At 32.4% G+C, this 20,354-nt stretch overlaps 1 protein-coding gene across 1 annotated transcript in view; it reads right to left on the reverse strand.

Annotated features, from left to right (window-relative positions):
* Positions 1-19,332, reverse strand: part of LOC123566689 (limbic system-associated membrane protein-like) — a 136,861-nt gene extending 117,529 nt beyond the window's left edge. The window contains exon 1 of the mRNA XM_053549646.1: positions 18,637-19,332. The gene's annotated coding sequence lies outside the window, so the exon portion shown is untranslated. The remainder of the gene's footprint in view (positions 1-18,636) is intronic.
* Positions 19,333-20,354: the final 1,022 nt, after the last annotated feature.

Genomic DNA, 20,354 nt, shown 5'->3' on the forward strand with positions numbered 1-20,354 from the left:
TGTCTGAACGTTGTTCATATCTAGGGAAATGCGCGACGTCCATTGTCACGTTTGTTTTTACGTAACAGCTGAATAGGATTACTTATGCCATATCATACGCAAGCCGCTCACTCATTCATTGTTCCGGGAAAGGTTTTGCAGACTGGATATACGTGTCTCATGTAATGAATTAAAGACAATATTTGTTTTTCATTTACTATTTCAGTCTCACATTTTAGTGTTGGTTTGTAGCTTAATCATTGTGTCGTGAAGTTAGAATAACTTCTAGTTGTTGTAATTAATACCATACACATTTTTTATTTGCTCAGACTATTTTGTTCTGTTTTTATAGGCTCATTTCTACACTATTTCATGAATTCTGGGTTCTTAAATACGCACCACTGCTATTTCTTAATCATGTAGTTGCCTTTACTAAATGAAGACATTTTTATATTTATGTTTCTTAAATCTCTACTTTACATATCGCGGTTTACATATCTATCGTATGAGTATGAATTGCATTTTTTTATCAGCAGAAACTAATGATTGGATAAAATAACCCGGACACAAAGAATTTGCTCTGAATATTCCTTCATTCTTGCGAAAAGAAAAGAGTAAGTTTATCTCATATTATATGATGCACACAACCTTGATTGCATGTTATAACGATAAGTATAACATAAAACCTAGAAAAAATGCTGTGAGAGCTAATATAATCTGCTTGGCAATTGTCTTCAAGAAAAGTGACTGACTGATCAAAACGAGCAGGCGGCAGGTGATATTGCCTTTGCGACCAGTGCAGACCAAGATCATGGACTGCCCTGTTCACTGTTCAGTCAGTAAAGTTTCAGTGAACACCCCTTTGAATGATAAATGGTATTGCTCAAATTAATCGACGGACCAGTCCATTTTAGAAATTTAGCAGGCCAAGGGTTAAGACCTCCCGCTGAGTTGAGTAGGGAGACCGAAGATCTACGGACCGCAGGGTCGTACGTTTGATCCATTGTAACACTGCATGCTTGCGTGTAATTATCCCGAGGTTTTGTTGTCTACCGCTATTGCATAGCAAAGCTTCATGTATATAATATTACAATACAAACATCATTTTTTTTTACATGCAGTCTCTTGTTATTTTAATATCAGAGAGTTGTACTGGAAAAAAAACAACTGTGAACGTTGGCACATATTCTTTAGGAACGGCAAAAGAATATATGAAAAAAAAAGTCTGCAGAGTGTTTGTAAAACTTGAAATAAAGACAATTTTATAAGTAAAATCTGCGTAAATGGTCAATTTTAAGAAAAGGGTGCAACAAAACCAGGACAAATCAATTTAAACTTCCGACAATATATTGTAAGTTTATTATTAAACATAATATATTACTGACAAATAGGGGAAATCAATGCAGAAAACGTTACAAAGTCTCACACTCTGGTGGCTTATCTCCCTACAATAAATCATATTTTCCGTAATATCCTGTGAGATACTTTTGATGTGGAATTCATTCTGCAGAACGTCTCTGTGTTATATACGAAACTTCAAATAGTATTGCTGTGTAAAATACCAAAGAAACGCTTGTTAGCAGAACTCAAAGAAACAAATGCCTAATTCCTTTCACAAAGAATTAGGACGCTGGTGAATAATTTTTCTATATTTTACAGAATACTGTATATGCATATTTCTGACATTCAGGCAATAGAATTCTTAATAGAGCCATGTCATTTTGGGAAAACCAGATAATTATAGTTCTGTCCGTCTGTCCTACCTAGTCCGGATACTAGTATTTTCTTTTTATTTACATTTAGCACATTAATTATTAAAACAATGTAATGTGCAAAGGATAATTTCATATTATCTTCAAGTTCAAGGTCATAAGCTTCGACAGTATGTTAATTATTCCAGGTTCTTGTACATGCCATTACTTTGCTACCCTAAATTTTATTTGATTTTAAATTAACAGTATCAATAACAACGGCAAACTATTCAACCTCTTATCAAAGGTAAATTGCAAACATTAGTTGACTCTTATTTGAATTGGAGTTTACCAGAATATTTGGATGTGTAATGTCCAAACGTCGAAGTCATCACAAATATAATGATAGAATATAAAAAAAGCCATATTTATAGATCAAAAATATATTATTCCTTAAAGGGTTTTCTGAATGTTCAGATATATAACGTTATTATGTATAATAAATAGGGGATCAAGGCAGTAATCTTTCTTTACTACAAGCGTGACTGCCTGCTCTTAAGATTTTATTCTAATATACAGAGATCTAACATCGAACACGTTTAAAGGTCTTAAAACTGTTGAAGTGTCTTTCAATTATGATAAAAGACTGAGTTGACTTCTGTAGGTGGAGCTGGCGTAATTGGAAACTTCGGTGTGGTGTTGTAACACATGGAACCCTAGATTACAACGTATCCCGAATACTTCCGGCGACTCTCACACATTCTGTATAACTGGATGATATTTGATAGTTTAACGTCGCCTTGTACCGGACTTCTTTTATACAGATTCATTAGATGGGCTTGGCCCAGACATTATAACAACAATGTGAACTGTTCTGTGACACGAATGATTGAACGAGCTCCAGCGAGTAAAGGTGAACTTAGAACACAAAAGACACTATCGCATGTGATCAGATTTATAAAGAATCATAAATGAACATCCAAATATTTGCTTATAAATTTCCAATACTGATGATTCTTCATTCATAATGATTAATTCAAAAACGCTTTGTAGTAACATTGATCACAAAGCTGTTTTGTGCAGTTCACAATAGTTATCCATTTATTATTGTTATGAAATGATATATCTATATTCGATGTCTCGGCATTTCTGTTTCAGACTTATTGTATTTAGTGGCATTGTTTTTGTATTTTTTTATTGATACTGCAATAATAAATATTGCAGTAGACGCATTGTTAATGATTAATCAATAAATTTAGTCAGCTGTATTTGTATAATACCCCGTTTTATTTAAAAAATGACTTGATACAGGATATTTTGATGGAATAAACTGAGCTGAATACATAAATATTCCATGTCAAATGAGAATTGTCTATTTTATAGGTATGGCTCAGATCTTGTTGACCAACTTCAAAGACGATCCGGACGATTAAATATTGTATATATACATTTTGCATGATCTCAAATCGTGGATACGGATTTTATTTTACATTTCCTATAGTCAAGATGTCATTTTAGATTTTGTTTGTGTTAAATATATCTAAAACAACGTACACTTGAAGTGTGAATTCAGCAAATCTTTCCCCAAGAATGGGACACAAATATGTTAATATCTTCAATCCATCATTCTGTTTCATATATGCCTTATATCTTCTCAACTAATAGGATACTACAGTAACCATACTGTAACAAGTTAGCAGATAATAAGTGTATATTCAAGGTACAAGTACAATTTCCACAATATAAGAGAAGGAAGACACAAACACAGGCGAGTGTAACCCTAAACAGTACAATACTGGTAGTAAACCGGATGCTTAGACCTCCTGGAAAGGTGTAGCAGACTATAATCATAATGAGCAAAAACAATTTATGTTTTATGTGTTTGTTTTATGTATTTGGAAACGACATTTCTGGGGAAAATCAGTTTGTATTTGTTAGTTTGAGAGACAAGACACAATTTTGATATAAATCTATGCTCTTTTTAATAATTTATGATTTTATACTAAAATAATAAGTTTATGTCTATAACGATTATTCATTTTAAATAATGGAGCCGCACCATGAGAAAACCAAAAAAGTGCATTTGCGACGAGCATGGATCCAGATCAGCCTGTGCAGTCTAGTCAGGATCCATGCTGTTCGCTAACGGTTTCTCTAATAGCAATAGGCTTTGAAAGCGAACAGTATGGACTCTGACCCGACTGCGCGGATGCGCAGGCTGGTCTGTATCCATGCTAGTCGCAAATGCACTATGTTGGTTTTCTCATGGTGCGGCTCAATTATATATTACAAACATATTTCAGTAACTGTATATTCGGTCCTTGAAAATGAATAGAATATTCTATCAAAATTATCTTCCATCTGGAGTATTCATTATATTTGGCTTCATAAAGATAATCCTTCCGATACATAGAACGCAACCGAGCGAAACAGTAGCAGATTCGGTTTGACTGAGATCTGTTCATGAGATGTCATAGAATGTGCAGCACCCATAAAGCCCTAGCGGAACTCTATTATAGCAAAACTGAACGGATTACACGATACCGGAGGATCAGGAAGTATAACATAATTGAGTCCAGGTACAAGGAGACATTTACATTAGTCACACGGCACTTAAAGACAGCTGTTGTGATAGATTAAAAATCTAAATGAAAATTCATTGGAAGAATAAAACGCAAACTAGCAAAATAATGGGCAAGTGCCAGACTTTAACCTTTACCCTGCTAAGTTTCTAAATAGACTGGCCCATCATTCACTGAAATTTACTGACCGAATAGCAAACAGAGCAGACCATTATCAGCATGGATGTACAGTCATGGTCGCAAAGGCAGAATCACTTGCCGACAACAGGCTAAACGTTAAATTTATACAGTGTCATACATTACAAAGTAAGATTCATTTCATTGTAAAAGACAATGACAGTCCATGCAGTTACCTAGGAGACAATACAGTTTCCACAGTTCATTCTTGAGTATCCCAAAGGGTTTTGTTCACGTACCGGTAGTCTAGCTAGATTTACGGGGGCTAAACAATGAAACCACCCACATTTATGGAATGAATTTATACAAGTATTGTTAACCTTCCCACAAATGCGGTAGTATGATGTGGTCTTTTATGATTAAAATGAATATATAATAATTTCCTATGATGACAGAATATTGTCGACATTGTGTGACAATATCCGACGTCTACTGTCATTCACGTACTGTGTACTGTAGCAAAGCTGGTCGGAAATTATATATGCATACTGTTCGCTGAAAAAGTGGCTTCCTGATATACAAGTCGCCCACTCATTTATTCAAGCTTTAATATCTAAGACCTGGTGATATTTCTGTTCACAGAATCTAAACTTTATAAAATAATGTGGTTTCAAATTTATCAATATCAATATTTTAAATCTAGTTTTTTTTTTTTTTTATCTTTTACGATGTGTCAATCTCGGCAAAGTGCATACTGTTTGAAACATGAAACACACACATTAATTTGATATCTAGAAACAGGTTAAAGGTATATCTGATCCAAATCTGAAATTTGAAAGCATGAACAATTACCTCATATAGTTTGTGTTAACATAAAATTAACAAGTTAATGTGTATTAATAGTACTATGCATTAGCTTTAAAATTATAGAATACACTGTATACATGTATAGATAAACACGGTATAAATGTGTGCTACCACTAAAACACTGGCTGGTTTTAACGATCAACTATTAATAACATTTAATTATAAATGCAGGTCACATAAGCAAACCTAATTCATATATTTAATAAGGTGAAATATATTTGATGAGGATTTTATACATAGGTAGGAAAGATAAAATACTTTAGTCCAAGATGGCCATTGGGTATCTTTAAAAATATCAAACTAAATTTTATTTATACAACAACAAGCAAAAAACAAGCAGTATCATAGCACATTGAATCTAGTAACAGGAATTCAAATCGTTAAAATATCTCGATAAAATTTTGAATTGATTATCAAATTAGGCATTTTCATTTCAAATTTTAAACACCTTTTCCGTAAAATTTCTTAAAACTTGCATTTGGCTCCTTTTGTTGCTTGATCCATTATAAGCAACTGTATCGGCAATATCGGCGGAGCTGGTCAACACTAAGCACAGACAAGAAGAAACATCGACCAGACAATTGAAACTTCTGACGACAAATTGTAAAATTATGTAAATATAGTTTATAATGGAGATAATACATTATTGACAAATCGGGAGGAATAGAGGCAGAAAACCTTACAAACTCTCACACTCTGGTGGCTTATCTCTCTAGAATAAATCACATTTTCCTAGAGATCAGTCTTAATATCCTGAGGGATACTTTATAGTGTGGAATTCATTCCCCGGAACGTCTCTGTCAATATCATTGGTGTATACAAAATTTCAAGTATTGTTGTTCTGTTAAATACCATAGAAAAGCGTGTTGAAATATATGAATTCTACAATAATGCCTAACCTTTGACAGAGCTTTATAAAGATTTAGATAAAGGTGAATAGCTTTTGCTTTTGCTTAAGTAACATATATACACACTATTTTATATACTAAACCATATAATCTGATCATATAACAGAATGGTGACTGCTATTGCTAGTATTTTGCTTGGTTAATCCTATGCTTCCAAAGGATGTCTTTTATTAAAAATTAGCACAAATAATTATTACAACATTGTACCGTGCAGTGCATAAATCCATCGACCATTACGACAGAGTTCATGAGCATCAGCAGGGTTTTAAATAAACCGATTTCTTGTCCGTGCCATTACCTTATTGCCCTTTATTTTGTCTTATTGTAACGTAACAATATTAACAACAAATAAAATAGGCAGACAATTCAATCTCATATCCTCAAGTCAAAGTTAGACTGATCTTTAAGACTGAACACTCCGTGTTACTTTTATTTTGACTGGAATTGTTACATTGGTTTGGACTGTGCATTGTCCCTAATCCAAACTTCAAAGTAAAAAAGTACAGGAGTAAAGTGGTGGAAGTAAAAAACAGGACTGGCGCACATCTGACCTTGACTATTTGACCTTGAATATATGTATTGCACTCTGAATCATGAAAAGTAACAACTATGTTTAGACAGGTCTAGTGTCCCCATTTGGACGAATATGATAGTGGACCTAACGGGAATGTTACGTATTGAGCGGTTCAAGAAAAAATACTATTTAAATATATTTGTTTGATCAAGACAGATCAAGCGGTTCATGAGAAGAAGTCTTTTTTTTTTTTTGCTCTAGCAGCCGAGAGCCCCCATTTGAACAAAAATCGGCAGAGACAGAAGGAGCTTATAATGTTGCTACAGAACAAGTTTGATGATGGTAAATTAAGCTAAACACGTATATCACTTCCTGTATAACGTAATAAAACGTATTAGCGTATGATGACTCTTACATGCTTCCGTAGAATCAACATTTATTACACAAACTTCATTTTGAAAATATTTCTGAATTGAGCGACTTGACGAAATTCCAAAAATATAATGTACCCTAGCTCCGTTACGGATCCCTGTAGGATTTGTGTTTATTCAGAGTTCATATGTTTTTGTAGTTGAAAAGCTGACATGTCTCGTGCTAAAGCCAGGTATTTTCAAATCGTTAGAAAATGCTGAAAATTGACTCCCCATTAGAAAAAAATGTCCACGCGCATACATTTTGACGGGGTGACCCCTGCGCGTGACCCCTGACTATCGACCAATGCAAAGGGACTTTCGTTTTCAAATTTAGCAGAACGGAACAGAACAGAAAGTTTATTATCATTTTGGATTTAAACATAGTTTATCATCCATACACAGAGTACATATATACATATATATCATGTCAAACATTTTATCATATCAAATACTGACATCAATATAATTTGAATATTAAAAGGATTTAATGAGGGTAGATGTACAACTTCCATAATACAAATGACAAATATTAGATGCAGAATAAATACAATTTCATCCAGATTGTCGTAAAGTATTTTCTCGTATTTTCAAAGCACAACTTATAAACAACATTATTTTTGAAACCATAACCTGGTCGCTAAGTTTAAACAAAGTCACCAGTTTAAACATGTTCGAACGACGTATATAAAACTCAGGAATGTAACGTTTGCGTACAGCCTTTTATTTTATGCTAACTAATGAAATACTGTATTCTATCAGTTAAATATTTTCATATCTCATCGCTCACACTGTGAAAATATGAAATCTATATTTTCACACTGTGAGAGATATGAGCTCCGCCCCATCATACATTGTGTATGAATTTTAAATTATTTGCTTAAAACAGGATGCAAATTATAGTCGCACTTTGTTCTTTATAATATATTTCTCGATTCAAATTATTTTACTTAAAGAGAATTTCATACCGTTATGCAGCAAAATATAAAACAAAATGGAACTTTATGTTGCATGCGTCTTTATAACGTCACAGCACGTCTGACGTCATGTCTGTTTACGCGCGTCTGTTTCCCGCGCTGAGATTAAAACAGTTGCAAAATGCATTTCTCAACGTAATTGAGCATAAAATAAAAAGAAAATTTGTTTGTTTTTCGTGAATATGGAATATATCTCACCTCGAAGTGAGAAAATTTTCACATTTTCACTCGCGCTACGCGCTCGTGAAAATATTTGAAATTTTCTCACTTCTCAGTGAGATATATTCCGCATTTACTCAAAACAAACAAATATCCTCTATATATTTGTCACATATTAACATGAAGTGGTATTCGTCTTCCACTTCACCATTTCCACAAATCTGATTTAGCATGTCTTACTTTCATTTTCTTTACTTCCAGAAATAGCTGAAGGTTTCTGTGTTGTGAAAAACATATATATGCCTAGCCAGATTGCATAAAAATGTGCCCGGTGTCCTAAGGACATGAAATATTCCAAATGAGAAATATGTTTCGGTAAAATTCTAGTTATGTTCCCGTTTTTGCTAATTAGAACCTAGACCCGGGGTTATTATATGTTCAAGCCTTGTGAGGTCATTGAGCCTAACAGGGGTTTGCTTAACGTTTCTTTTCCTCAAATCAGCCCGTTAGTATAAACCGTACCTGCCCGAGGGAAAATATAGTTAGGAAATATTTTTTTTTATAAAACAATTGGAATTGACTTTATCAGAGTTCAGACATAGTTGTTTTAAACCTTTATTAGAAGTTATGAACACGCTATCGATATTATTTAACATCTTTTAATTATACAGGAATGCTTTTAATAATATACAATGCCTTTAAACTGTTACCTCGGAAATGGATGTCTGCATTCTTAATAATAATACTTCTTATTTAATTCTTTTCATTAATAAATCCTAGGATGAAAATACTACTGAATGTATCATAGCACATAAAACTGTTTACATTATAAACAGGAGGCACGGAAGAAATTTGTAATATATGTATACTGTTATGTTTTGGAACCTGAGTAAACAAGCTTATCAGAAATATATCAGGTCGGTAGTAAATCATAATGTTCTTTGGTAAAATAGTATTATGATTTAGTAAAACATCTCGGAAAACCTATAAAATTATCTGTTTAACTTGGTAGCTCTGAACTTGGTCTCTATGTTTTAAAACAATTCAACAACATATACCTACACTGTTAAATTAAATTGCTGATAAGCAAACTGATTCTGTAAATAGTCCCAATTATCTTGTACCTGTCCTTAATTGTGATGACGATGCATTTCCTATATTAAAATATTTGTTATTGTTGCTTTGTTTTTCATCTAACCACTTAACAGAAAACAACATAATATGTTTTCAAACATTCACAGCATAATCCTTTAGTTAAATATGTTTTCCTGGGATTAACATCGCACCGACATATTAACAGGTAATGTGGCGATTTCCATGGAAGATCCTAGGTGCCTAACCACGCATTCTCGTTGGAATAGGCCATAAATGTTTGACTCATTCTCATCATATGAGGAAAGAGGATCTGCTTGACCGTGTACCATTTCAGGCACCATTTACTATTAAACATATTCTAACAGATTGCGTGGACAGAAAGTGAAGTCCAATCCATGAAACAGTTGTTTGAATCAGTTTCTGTTGACACCATTTATCATCTTTCATACTTTCATTTATATCTATTGCGACATTGCGATGTGTGTAACTTAAATTTTAACCCTGTATATAGCGATCTTTTTCAATTTACATTCTAAATTTTTCTTCTTTTTGACGATAAATGGCTTTTTTTGTGTCGATTCGCCGTATATTCCAACCCATTCGTTCATTCATTCTCTCAACAGGTGCAAGCCCATGGGAAGAACCACCTAACTGCCATAAGCCAGCTGGGTGTCTTCCTTACATGAAAAAATGCTACAAGCCTCATTTCGATCCTACAGTGGTGACAGGCAAGTGACAGGCATATTATGAACATTAGAACGCGAGTTCTTGTTTTTAAGCTATTTCATAAAGCGCTAAATGAAGAAAAAAAGTCCGAGTTGGGAATGAAACTCGGGTTAATTTACCTAACATCACAACGGAGAAATTCGCACTTAAATTTCGTTTAGATAAAGCTTTATATTTAAAGCAGTTTACCTTACGTAACACGTTATAAATGCTTTCAATTTAGTGGGAAATTTTAGGAAAACCTACACATCCTCATGCGTTTCCATTATGTTTAGTTACTAAGTTTCAAAGCCTTCTTTTAAATACAGTAATAATCGCGTTAAATCTTAAGATTTTCCTTTTTCATATTCTTGTCGTACGATCTTTAGGTCAGTCTCTTTGAACACTCGTCCACGGAGGCCTTCTCATACCATTTGATTAGATAATATCTTGATATCAATATACTTTTGTGTTATACATGTATTATTTCATAGGACGTATTTATTTATTGTTAAAATATAATGCTTAATATATATGGGGCGTTCCATGAGAAAACCTGTATTAGTGGCAAAAAATTCAGAATTGAAATAACACATATTCATGAAGAACATTCTTTTATCTTTCAAATCTGAAAATTTGAAGTGATTATCTTCACTATTTTAGGAGCTACAATGTTTTTAAGTAAGTCACCGCGGACATTTTTTGACGTCACGTTAAGAACGTCATGAAAGCAGTATGACGTCGCCGTGCATGGCATGTATTTTTCAAATCATTAAAGGAACAAATTATGTGTAACGCTTATTTAACATCATACATTTGAATATTAAGGAACAGTTTAAAGTGATTTTACGGAAAAATAACTTAACCGTACAGTTTTGGTTTCATCACGGGCCTTTTATCTATAGACCTCTATTTTTTCAAGAGCATGGATGCTTTGAAATTTCCGTTGCCATGACAACAGAAACAACATTTATATCAAAAATATGGTAGAATTTGAATTGTCTTAGATGAGCGAATTACAATATATTAGTTTCTAGTTTTTGTAACAACATAAGAAAAACAATGATTTTCCAGTATTTTAAACTACTAATTATGTAATTATTATATCATGTCACTAATACAGGTTTTCTCATGGAACGGCCCATATATATACAAACATTCTTGAAATGAAATACGTTTTTTATACATAAAACCGAATATTACTTCAGTAACTTAACTGAGAAAAGATATATCAGATCAGTTAGGAAACAAAACATAAACTTTATTGAAAATTCTAACAATAAACCGTAGAATTATGACAATCTGGAGAAATTATAATAGCGAATTATGGGAGAAAAGCTTCGCTATATAGCTGTGTTTTTTATGCGTAGCAAGCGATCACATGTTTTGTTGTGTTTTTTTCTGCGCCGTTTTGTCTTTCTTTCTACGTAGCAAGCGATCAGCCATCTTGCTTTTATTTCAGCATAAAATGCGATCAGACATATTTTTCACGCGTCATAAACTTAATAAATCTTTGAACGCTCGATATTTTGGCGAATTCTAAACAACCGTGGAAATTCAGTTTTGAAATAAAGCATGTTTCTAGGTTCCTGTTTTTTGTTATAAACAAAATCGAAGAATAGTATCTTACTTTTATTTACACAATAAACTCATGATAGAAATAGAATAATGTCTTCACCGGGGCGTAACTCTTGATATCTTTGATATAATCATGTGGGTAAATATCTGGGAAAATCTTTAAATAAACCTATGATCTGATAAAATAAAATTCAATTCAATTAATAAATACTATACATTCAAAAGTAATTTTTAGACTTTTTAGACAGGGATCGAATCGTAAAATGAATTTAAATATATAACTACATAATTATTAGTAAAATAACTTAATAAATCTTGTCGTTAGAAAGTAGTTTTTCAAGTAGATATTATATTTCAAACGGGATACCGTACGTACTTTTTGAATACTATCTAGTCCTAAAAGGCGGTCAACTGCAACAACAAATAACTATCTGGCATCAATGTACAACAAATGGACATTAAAGTAATGGGCTCAAAATGACACTCGGTAATTTCCGTAAGAGTACGTACACTTGTTATGCCATTCAGCTTTCTTCGGAAGTAATTATAGCTGAGCGCGCACATGACTTTCCGTAAAACGTAAAAACAGCTTAAGTCACGTAATTTACCGATGATAAATTTCTTGATTAATTTGAATTAACATATGAGCCGTGCCATGAGAAAACCAACATAGTGGGTTTGCGACCAGCATGGATCCAGACCAGCCTGCGCATCCGCGCAGTCTGGTCAGGATCCATGCTGTTCGCTAACAGTTTCTATAATTACAATAGGCTTTGAAAGCGAACAGCATGGATCCTGACCAGACTGCGCTGATGCGCAGGCTGGTCTGGATCCATGCTGGTCGCAAACCCACTATGTTGGTTTTCTCATGGCACGGCTCATTATATTTGAAGTGTTCATTCTTATGTCAAGCATATTTAATCGCTTAGTATGTAAGTCTAAATATGATTCAGTCACTAAAGCAATATGATCTTATTTTAGTTGAATCACAATAGAGTTTTTTATGGGAAAATCGGCACTCAAATTGGATTCAAAACAGCTACATGAGTAGGAATAACACAATAAAATCTATGAAAATTTTGAAGTTATAAAGGGCAAGAATACGGGAAAATAGTATTCGAATCCATTCCAAGTTAACGAAAAAATGCACATGAAAACACGGGAAAACGCGAATGAAATACAAGAGAAAAGGAAAAGGAACGTATGTGTAAAGGATGTTGTTAAAGCGGAAGAAGGTCAGTCATTCTGCGCGCTTTTATTCATTTTCTGAATCTCGCAATGAACACTTGCCGGTCTGGCTGCATAGACAGGCATGCCTTTCAGGCTTTATACCGATAAAAGATTAAGAAAAATATATGCCATACAGCAAGGGAACAAACAATTAAGGAAATAAATTGTGGAATCATTGTAATATAGTTAGTTAATGGAGATAATATATCACTGACAAATCGGGGGAATTAAGGCGTAAAAGCTTACAAAGTCTCACACTCTATCGGCTTATCTCCCTAGTATAAATCACAATATCCAAGAAATCAACCCTAATATCCTAAGGGATAATTGTTCAAGCGGAATCATTCGGCTTTCAATAGCGTCAAGGTTATAGAGACTTGGTTGCTTTAACAAAAGTATATCAAGGAATCTGTAAATATATAAAATGTAAATATAACGGGCAACAGAACTAAGAATTACGTAGAGACTCTAATAATCAAGTTTGAAGTTCTAGGAGAATCTTTAAATTGTTGCTATCCACCAAAGTAATGTTCTTTTTTAGATATTTTTATTTAGTATAATGTGTTTATTCGATCTATATTCAATAGTATTATGTTCTGTGTCAGTATGGTATTTTGTAATATTTGTCTACTTATAGCATTTTTTTTCACTCATGCCTCATGATTGACAACAGTTTTGATTAATACACTCTACGAAATTGTTTATGATGAGCAAAATCTCTTCATCAAAATAACTGTTCGTTTGAAATACCACTATTCAAGCAATGTTTATTCTATTAAAATTGTTACATAAATTAGTTTCTTTTAATACCGTTTATTCGGTATTTTGGATAGGTACTAAAGTTCCCATCTTACTGGCCAATGGCAACAGTTCTAAAATCCTCCCCAACCCTCATACTTTAAAGTCATGACTGAAAGGCAACTTGTACATCTTATTACAAACAACTAGTCGTGCATAAATTTAGAACCTAAAAGCATTTTGTTTAGAACAATTGTTGGTTATGTACAGCATGATCCTTAAATGCAAACACACATTATTAATTAATTCATTTTTTATTTGTTTTATTTGTACCAGATGACATCAATTTGCCTTAGGTTTTTCTCCAAGAGAGGTGTTATATTTATAAGGATTATTCTGATCAAACAGATCAAGCATTTTTATGAATGCTTATTTTTTTTTTTATCTCAGTTGCTCTTAAAATGGAAGTTTCTCTACCAGCCTCTATGCATTTTTGTATAAAAATGATGTAAAAGGGAAAAAAAACGCAAAAAATGGTGAATACCAATATAATAATCTGTGGGAATAAAGCTAGTTAATGTAGATTTTTTAAACCTTTTCTCATTTTGATTCTAATTAAATGTGTAAAACATTCATTGACAAAATCTACAAAAACAACCATTGATAATGTTGATTGATTTTACGAGGCTTCAGCCAGAGAAACTTAATGGCTTAGAAAGAGAAAGAAAAATAAAAGAAGAAAAAAATCACAAAAAGACACAGACCCCATTTTGATTCTACCATGTAATTTTAATCAGAATAATGGTAAACAGGTGTTAACAACACGAAAAACGGAGAAAATTTCAAGGTAAAGAATCAAAATTTATTCCAAACAGATGTGCAAGGAAAATATATTCGTCTAGAATTTCTGTTTTCACCACAAACAAACTGTCCGCTTAAATAAACAAACGTTTCCAAAACGAATATATCGTGTTCATGAAGACATTCTTGTATTGAATCTGATGTGAATTATTATCAAAACTGTTCAAAAGCTATTAATTATATTTCTATTTGACGTACCTTAAACTTAAGCTTGTATTAAGGTATTTTGATGCGTGCATGATTGCGAATAGATGTAAGGATTAACAAATATATGTATTATAACATGCTTCTGATATAAAGTGCAAGTCAACAATTAACAGATGCTACACCTGATAATGGCAAACTGTAGATGCGTAAAAAAGAAATTCGGTCATTTCTTTTTTTGGCTGTAAAAAGTTCTTTTAAATGTTATATTTGACATTTTCCAAATAAATACTTAAATGTTTTGGTATTACTGATGATTGATATCACACAAAATGATAAACAATAAATGTCATAAATAAAAGCTACAATAACAAATAAAAGTCAGAGTTGCGCATTTATCCTTGATATCGTTACTTGCTTATTCCCCAACCACTAGATACAGTCTGCAAGACCATAGTGGAGCAATTCAGTCTCTAAAAATAGGAAAGAATGAGTTACTGAACAAACTCACGCTCTTTCTACCTGTTGCAGAATTTCAAAAGAACAAATACGTGTTTTCAATAAACACACCTTCATGAAGTTGTAATCGAGCATGTCAATATTGACTATCTGTATTCAATAAACACTCCTTCTTTAAAGTTGTTATCGAGCACCTTACGCAACAATAAACATCGCATTCTTTACGTTTCAATCAAGCTTTTTAAAACTGACTGAAGTAGTAGTTAGCAGAAACAGTAAAGGAGCTTTTGCTGATGTAAGCATATTCAGATATTTGTTACTTCAACATGTCTTTGACCTGAGATAAGATAGTATCAACTGTCTATGGAAAAATGTAAGTTTACTGTATTTGCGTAATGGACACGCAAACAAGTCCTTAATATTTGCTTCTTACTCCTGATAGCCAGCTAGTTTGTTTTTTCAGGCGCCACAAACTGATCCCTGTGCTTATCTTTTCATGAAAAAACTTTACTGACGCATTCTTGAATGGTTCTAAAACATACAGTTTCTAATTTTCTCGTCACTTCCGTATATAAAACGGTTCACTCTTAGACTTCAAACAACCATAGCCACACACTTACATTTCTTATAATTTCTTCTCGTCTTTGGATGGTTACGTGTAATACATTTGTTCTAACGCAGCGTTTGCTGTAATGTTAGTTTTTTAAAAACTATCTATATAAGTGCGTTAGTGCGTAAGGTCGCTAGATTGAATCGCTGACCCCTTAAAGCTGCGGGTTAGAAAATATTTTCACATGAGTGGCTGTTCTACCAAGGTGACCACCCGTGTGTAACATAATGCCCAGAGGGCACCTTGGGTCTTTTTATACCACCAAAAGAGCTTTAAATTGTAATAACTGTGTCTGTGTTATTTACTCTCCACCATCCCATCCTCTTCCACCTACCCCTCTAAAAGTGAAATTTTGTAAAATACTTAAACAAGTTAACTTTTAATTTTCAATGATATAAAAAAGTGTCAATAATGTATTATTTTTACTCTGATATTGGACTATGAGAAGCTGTTGCTTATTCATTAACCATTTATCTTATCTATCCAGGGTAATGGTCATTTTCTTTCCCATTTCTCAATTGCAAAGAAAAGTACCAATACTTCAAAGTAGTAGCAATATTCCTTATCACATGCATTCTACTTTTTATTTTAAGACTTATTTTTTAACTTTCAATATGAAACTTCTCTTCAGTTTAACTTTATAAATATTAGAAGATTTAATATAAGATATGTTTTTGTATAAAGTATCTGTGATAAAAATATATTGTAATTCAATTATGAATGGCAGTGTACTTCAGCTGTATTATTTAATTTTCTGTTACATGTAATATATGTCTTGTTTATTTTGTGTTTAAACTTACAATGGAAAACACTAAAAACTGTATAGTTTATGTGTTATAAAGTGTATTCTGTTCTATGTAATGTAGTTATTGAAACTTCGAACGTCCCTCCCCTACCCAAATGTCTTCCGTTAATCTTAGTGTAGATACATGAATTTCCTCACTTATTTAGAAAAATATTATGAAATTAACATATAAGAATTGTAACAAAATCGAATGATACCATGGCATTTTATCACGTATTTTACGACCTCATCCTATTTTTAAAACGTTACAAAATACATACCAAAAACAATGTAGGGAAATGACAAAACGAGTGAATTTCATAATAAGGCAGAAATGAATAAAATTGAATTTGGATATATCAGTAAAGTTGCAATGCCTATATCTGTAGCATTACAAATGATATAACACGCACGAGAAAACAAACAAAAAATGTTTCTGTATGTTGTGATTTTTTAAAATTGCGTTGCTGTCATTTAATGAATGAAATGATATTATCGCATAGTTTGGTTTTGTTGAAATTTTGGAATATTCTTTACAATATAATTATCTTTTCACACACCTGAGAAATATCATATAATGTACTACTAGTATTATTGAAGATACTGCCAAAACTATTTTAGATGTTATAAATTAAAACAATACGTGGAATTTATTTTCATAAAAACTATAAAATACAAGCAAAATGAACACGCAATATCTTAAAAATACACTTACAAAATCTTTTACCACAACACTTGATATCTAGCCAATATCTACGAAATACCTATATGTAACACTACAATTTTTTTTTTGAAAATCTACCAACTTTTTGAACAAGATATTGATAATAAAATATCGATATTTAACATGACTGAATAACTCGATCCTATCAATGCTCATTTAACCTCCTCTTCAAAGTTTAATACAATTTACACGTTCAGCGCAGTTTGTTATAATGCAACGATTGTCTGTTTGCTGACTTTAAAAAAGATCTAAATTTTCTTTCTAGCAGTAAAACGACATTGTTTTTACTTTTTACTATTTATTTCGTTCCATATAACTAAATTCGCTAGTTTATAAATTTAAAACATGAATGCTTATTTTTGTTTATAGAAATAGAATTAGACTGTTAATACAGTTAGATGCACGTATATTACGACGAAATTATTACATTTTGTATGCTATTTATAACATATTAATAGTAAGAATAGTATGTTAAAAGAAATATAAAGTGTAATATCACGAAGGAAGCAATTACGCTGAGATTTTATTTGAAAGCAATTTTAAAACTCTTCACTCATGAATGCGAAGAAAACTACATTCTAAGATATCATTTGAAAGCATTTTGTATACAGCTTTAGAATAAATTATTTAACGTAAGTTATATCACAGGCTCTTTCATAAACATTTCAAATACATGTTTTAAGATGTGATATTGTTTTGCCATTTATCACTGCTGTTGAAATAACCAACTATATTTCATCTCATTTACGTCCAAACTATTTTCTGTTTTCAATTCATAACGTCAGAAAAGTTTTAAAAAAGTATTGCATTTTAAGCTCAAAAAGCTCATTTTTCCAAGTTTTCATGACAATTACATACATATATAAGATTTTCGGTATCAAACAAAATATTCAAAACAGAAAACTAAATTAAGTAGCTGATTTAAGCAGCTTACAAATATTCCAGAGAATTTTATTTAGATTTGCTCATTATCTGTAAACAATTAATTGAACCTCGCCCTGTTTCAACAGTTTATTACCAGTTTTATCCCAGTTTTATTGTTAGAATAAAACAGATAATTGATAGGATAAGTTCAATCTCATATTTTATCTTAACCATATTTTCAGATTTTCTAGAAAACCCTGTTTAATGATACATATTTTTTCTACCTATCTATATTGTTACAGTGCCAATAGCTCCTTCAAAATATTCAAATATTTATAGGATATAGAATTAATTTCCAACATGTTTTTATCTTAACAACTTTTTCTGATATCTCTCCATTTAGTTTTAAACCTCTGTTCGATTTCCCAAGTTAAACCAAATAACGCCTTCAATTAAATGTTTCTACATTTATCTTTGCTATATTTTATGAAAAAACAATTAGTCGGAAACATTTGCGCGTGGCTCTGCTTATTGATCAGAAACCTTAATTGCCTAAATCTCACGCCGATCTGGCATTTAACGCGTTCTAATTGCTGCCTATCGTATTCCCAACAATAAACAACATTTGGCAAATACTTACAAGTAAAGTTAATCTATCTCTCACTCGCAACTTCCACGATTTAATCTCCGGAAAATTATTCCATATATAAACCTTTCTAATCCATTCTGTTCTAATTAATAATCTATATAAGGTAGAAACTCTCGAGATTTTCGTTTCTTAATCTCGCAAAAACATCTGCGTAGTTAAATGCTGTTTCATTTCAAGGAAAATTCACAATTTGCGAGAGCAATTGTTTTCTTAGAATTGCCATTATCTGCATTAACTCCACATTACTGAACACTGCGAGTATCCAAAAACATTTCGTCAAATCCAAGCCTGCATGCTTCCATCGATGTTTTAACGTTCTGAGTATCCACAGCGTACGATTATCAATACATTTTCTACAACGAAAAAACCCCAGCGCAATTATCAAATATTGTCTCCATGCAAAATCACAATACCTTAATTAGAGAGCCGTTAACTAGGCGCTTACGTGATAAAGCATATTAAAGGACTCGTGATATGATTTATAGACCGCGATTGTATTTAGCCGAGGTTTTCCAGAAAACAGTTATATCTAACATTGTGCAGCAGCCAAACCTAATAGCTTTAGTCCTTTCATCTGTAACCAAAATACTTTATAACTATTTAGTCCGCAAATATTAGACTTTAATTGTGTCAATAAGTTCTTGATCCCTTTAAATCGAAAGAACTTTAGGTTAATTTATTCAACACCAAATGCTTTTGTCTACTTAGTTATTGTACTGAACTGCTGATGTACTAAACATGCTGTTCTCAGATTTCTTTGCCTCAGATACGAAGTCTTTCATCAATGAATGTGATAAGTATTTAAAATCTAAATTTCATTGATGTCATAACCAAATTTCACTATTCATTTCAAAGTGAAAGTAAAAAGGACGCTAATTAACAGCATGTTGAAAAAAAAAAAAAAAAAAAAAAAAAAAACCAAAAAAAAAAAAAAAAAAAAAAAAAAAAAAAAAAAAAAAAAAAAAAAAAAAACAAACAATTTTGATGTAGCAATCAAGGTTATCTGATATCTTAATCAAAGATTTAAAAAAAGAATAAAAATCTGTAAGCAACGTTGAAAACAGGGAAATTAAAAGTAAGACAGATTATCAATTCGCACAAGTTTCTATTTCAAAAGGCTATGACAGCATTATTTAGGATTTAGATTCAGTTATATGTTTCGGAAGGAAGGATGTATGGTATTTATCATTGTCTGGTATCACCGTACTGCCCATTTATGTAGCAATAATGACATATAAGCGTCTAGTATCATGACATTTTCTGCAATTTAACCATTTATATACGCAGTATAAAGTACTTTCTTGAATCAGTTTTGAATAAAACAATAATGAAAATGCACCTATTTTGGATATTGTTTCATTCGAATCTCAACACCGTATTCATCTGCCCGTGTTGATTTTGTGATAGGAAATGAATAATGTCAGACTTGAACACTAGCGCGGAAGTACAAATTAGCCGTGCCATGGGAAAACCAACTTAGTGGCTTTGCGACCAGCATGGATCCAGACCAGCCTGCGCATCCGCGCAGTCTGGTCAGGATCCACGCTGTTCGCTAACAGTTTCTACAATTCCAATAGGCTTCGAAAGCGAACAGCATGGATCCTGACCAGACTGCGCGGATGCGCAGGCTGGTCTGGATCTATGCTGGTCGCAAAACCACTATGTTGGGTTTCCCATGGCACGGTACAAATTAGTACTCTTTGCACTTT

This window comes from Mercenaria mercenaria, chromosome 8 (genome assembly GCF_021730395.1).
Source record: "Mercenaria mercenaria strain notata chromosome 8, MADL_Memer_1, whole genome shotgun sequence".
Classification (NCBI taxonomy): Eukaryota; Metazoa; Mollusca; class Bivalvia; order Venerida; family Veneridae; genus Mercenaria; species Mercenaria mercenaria.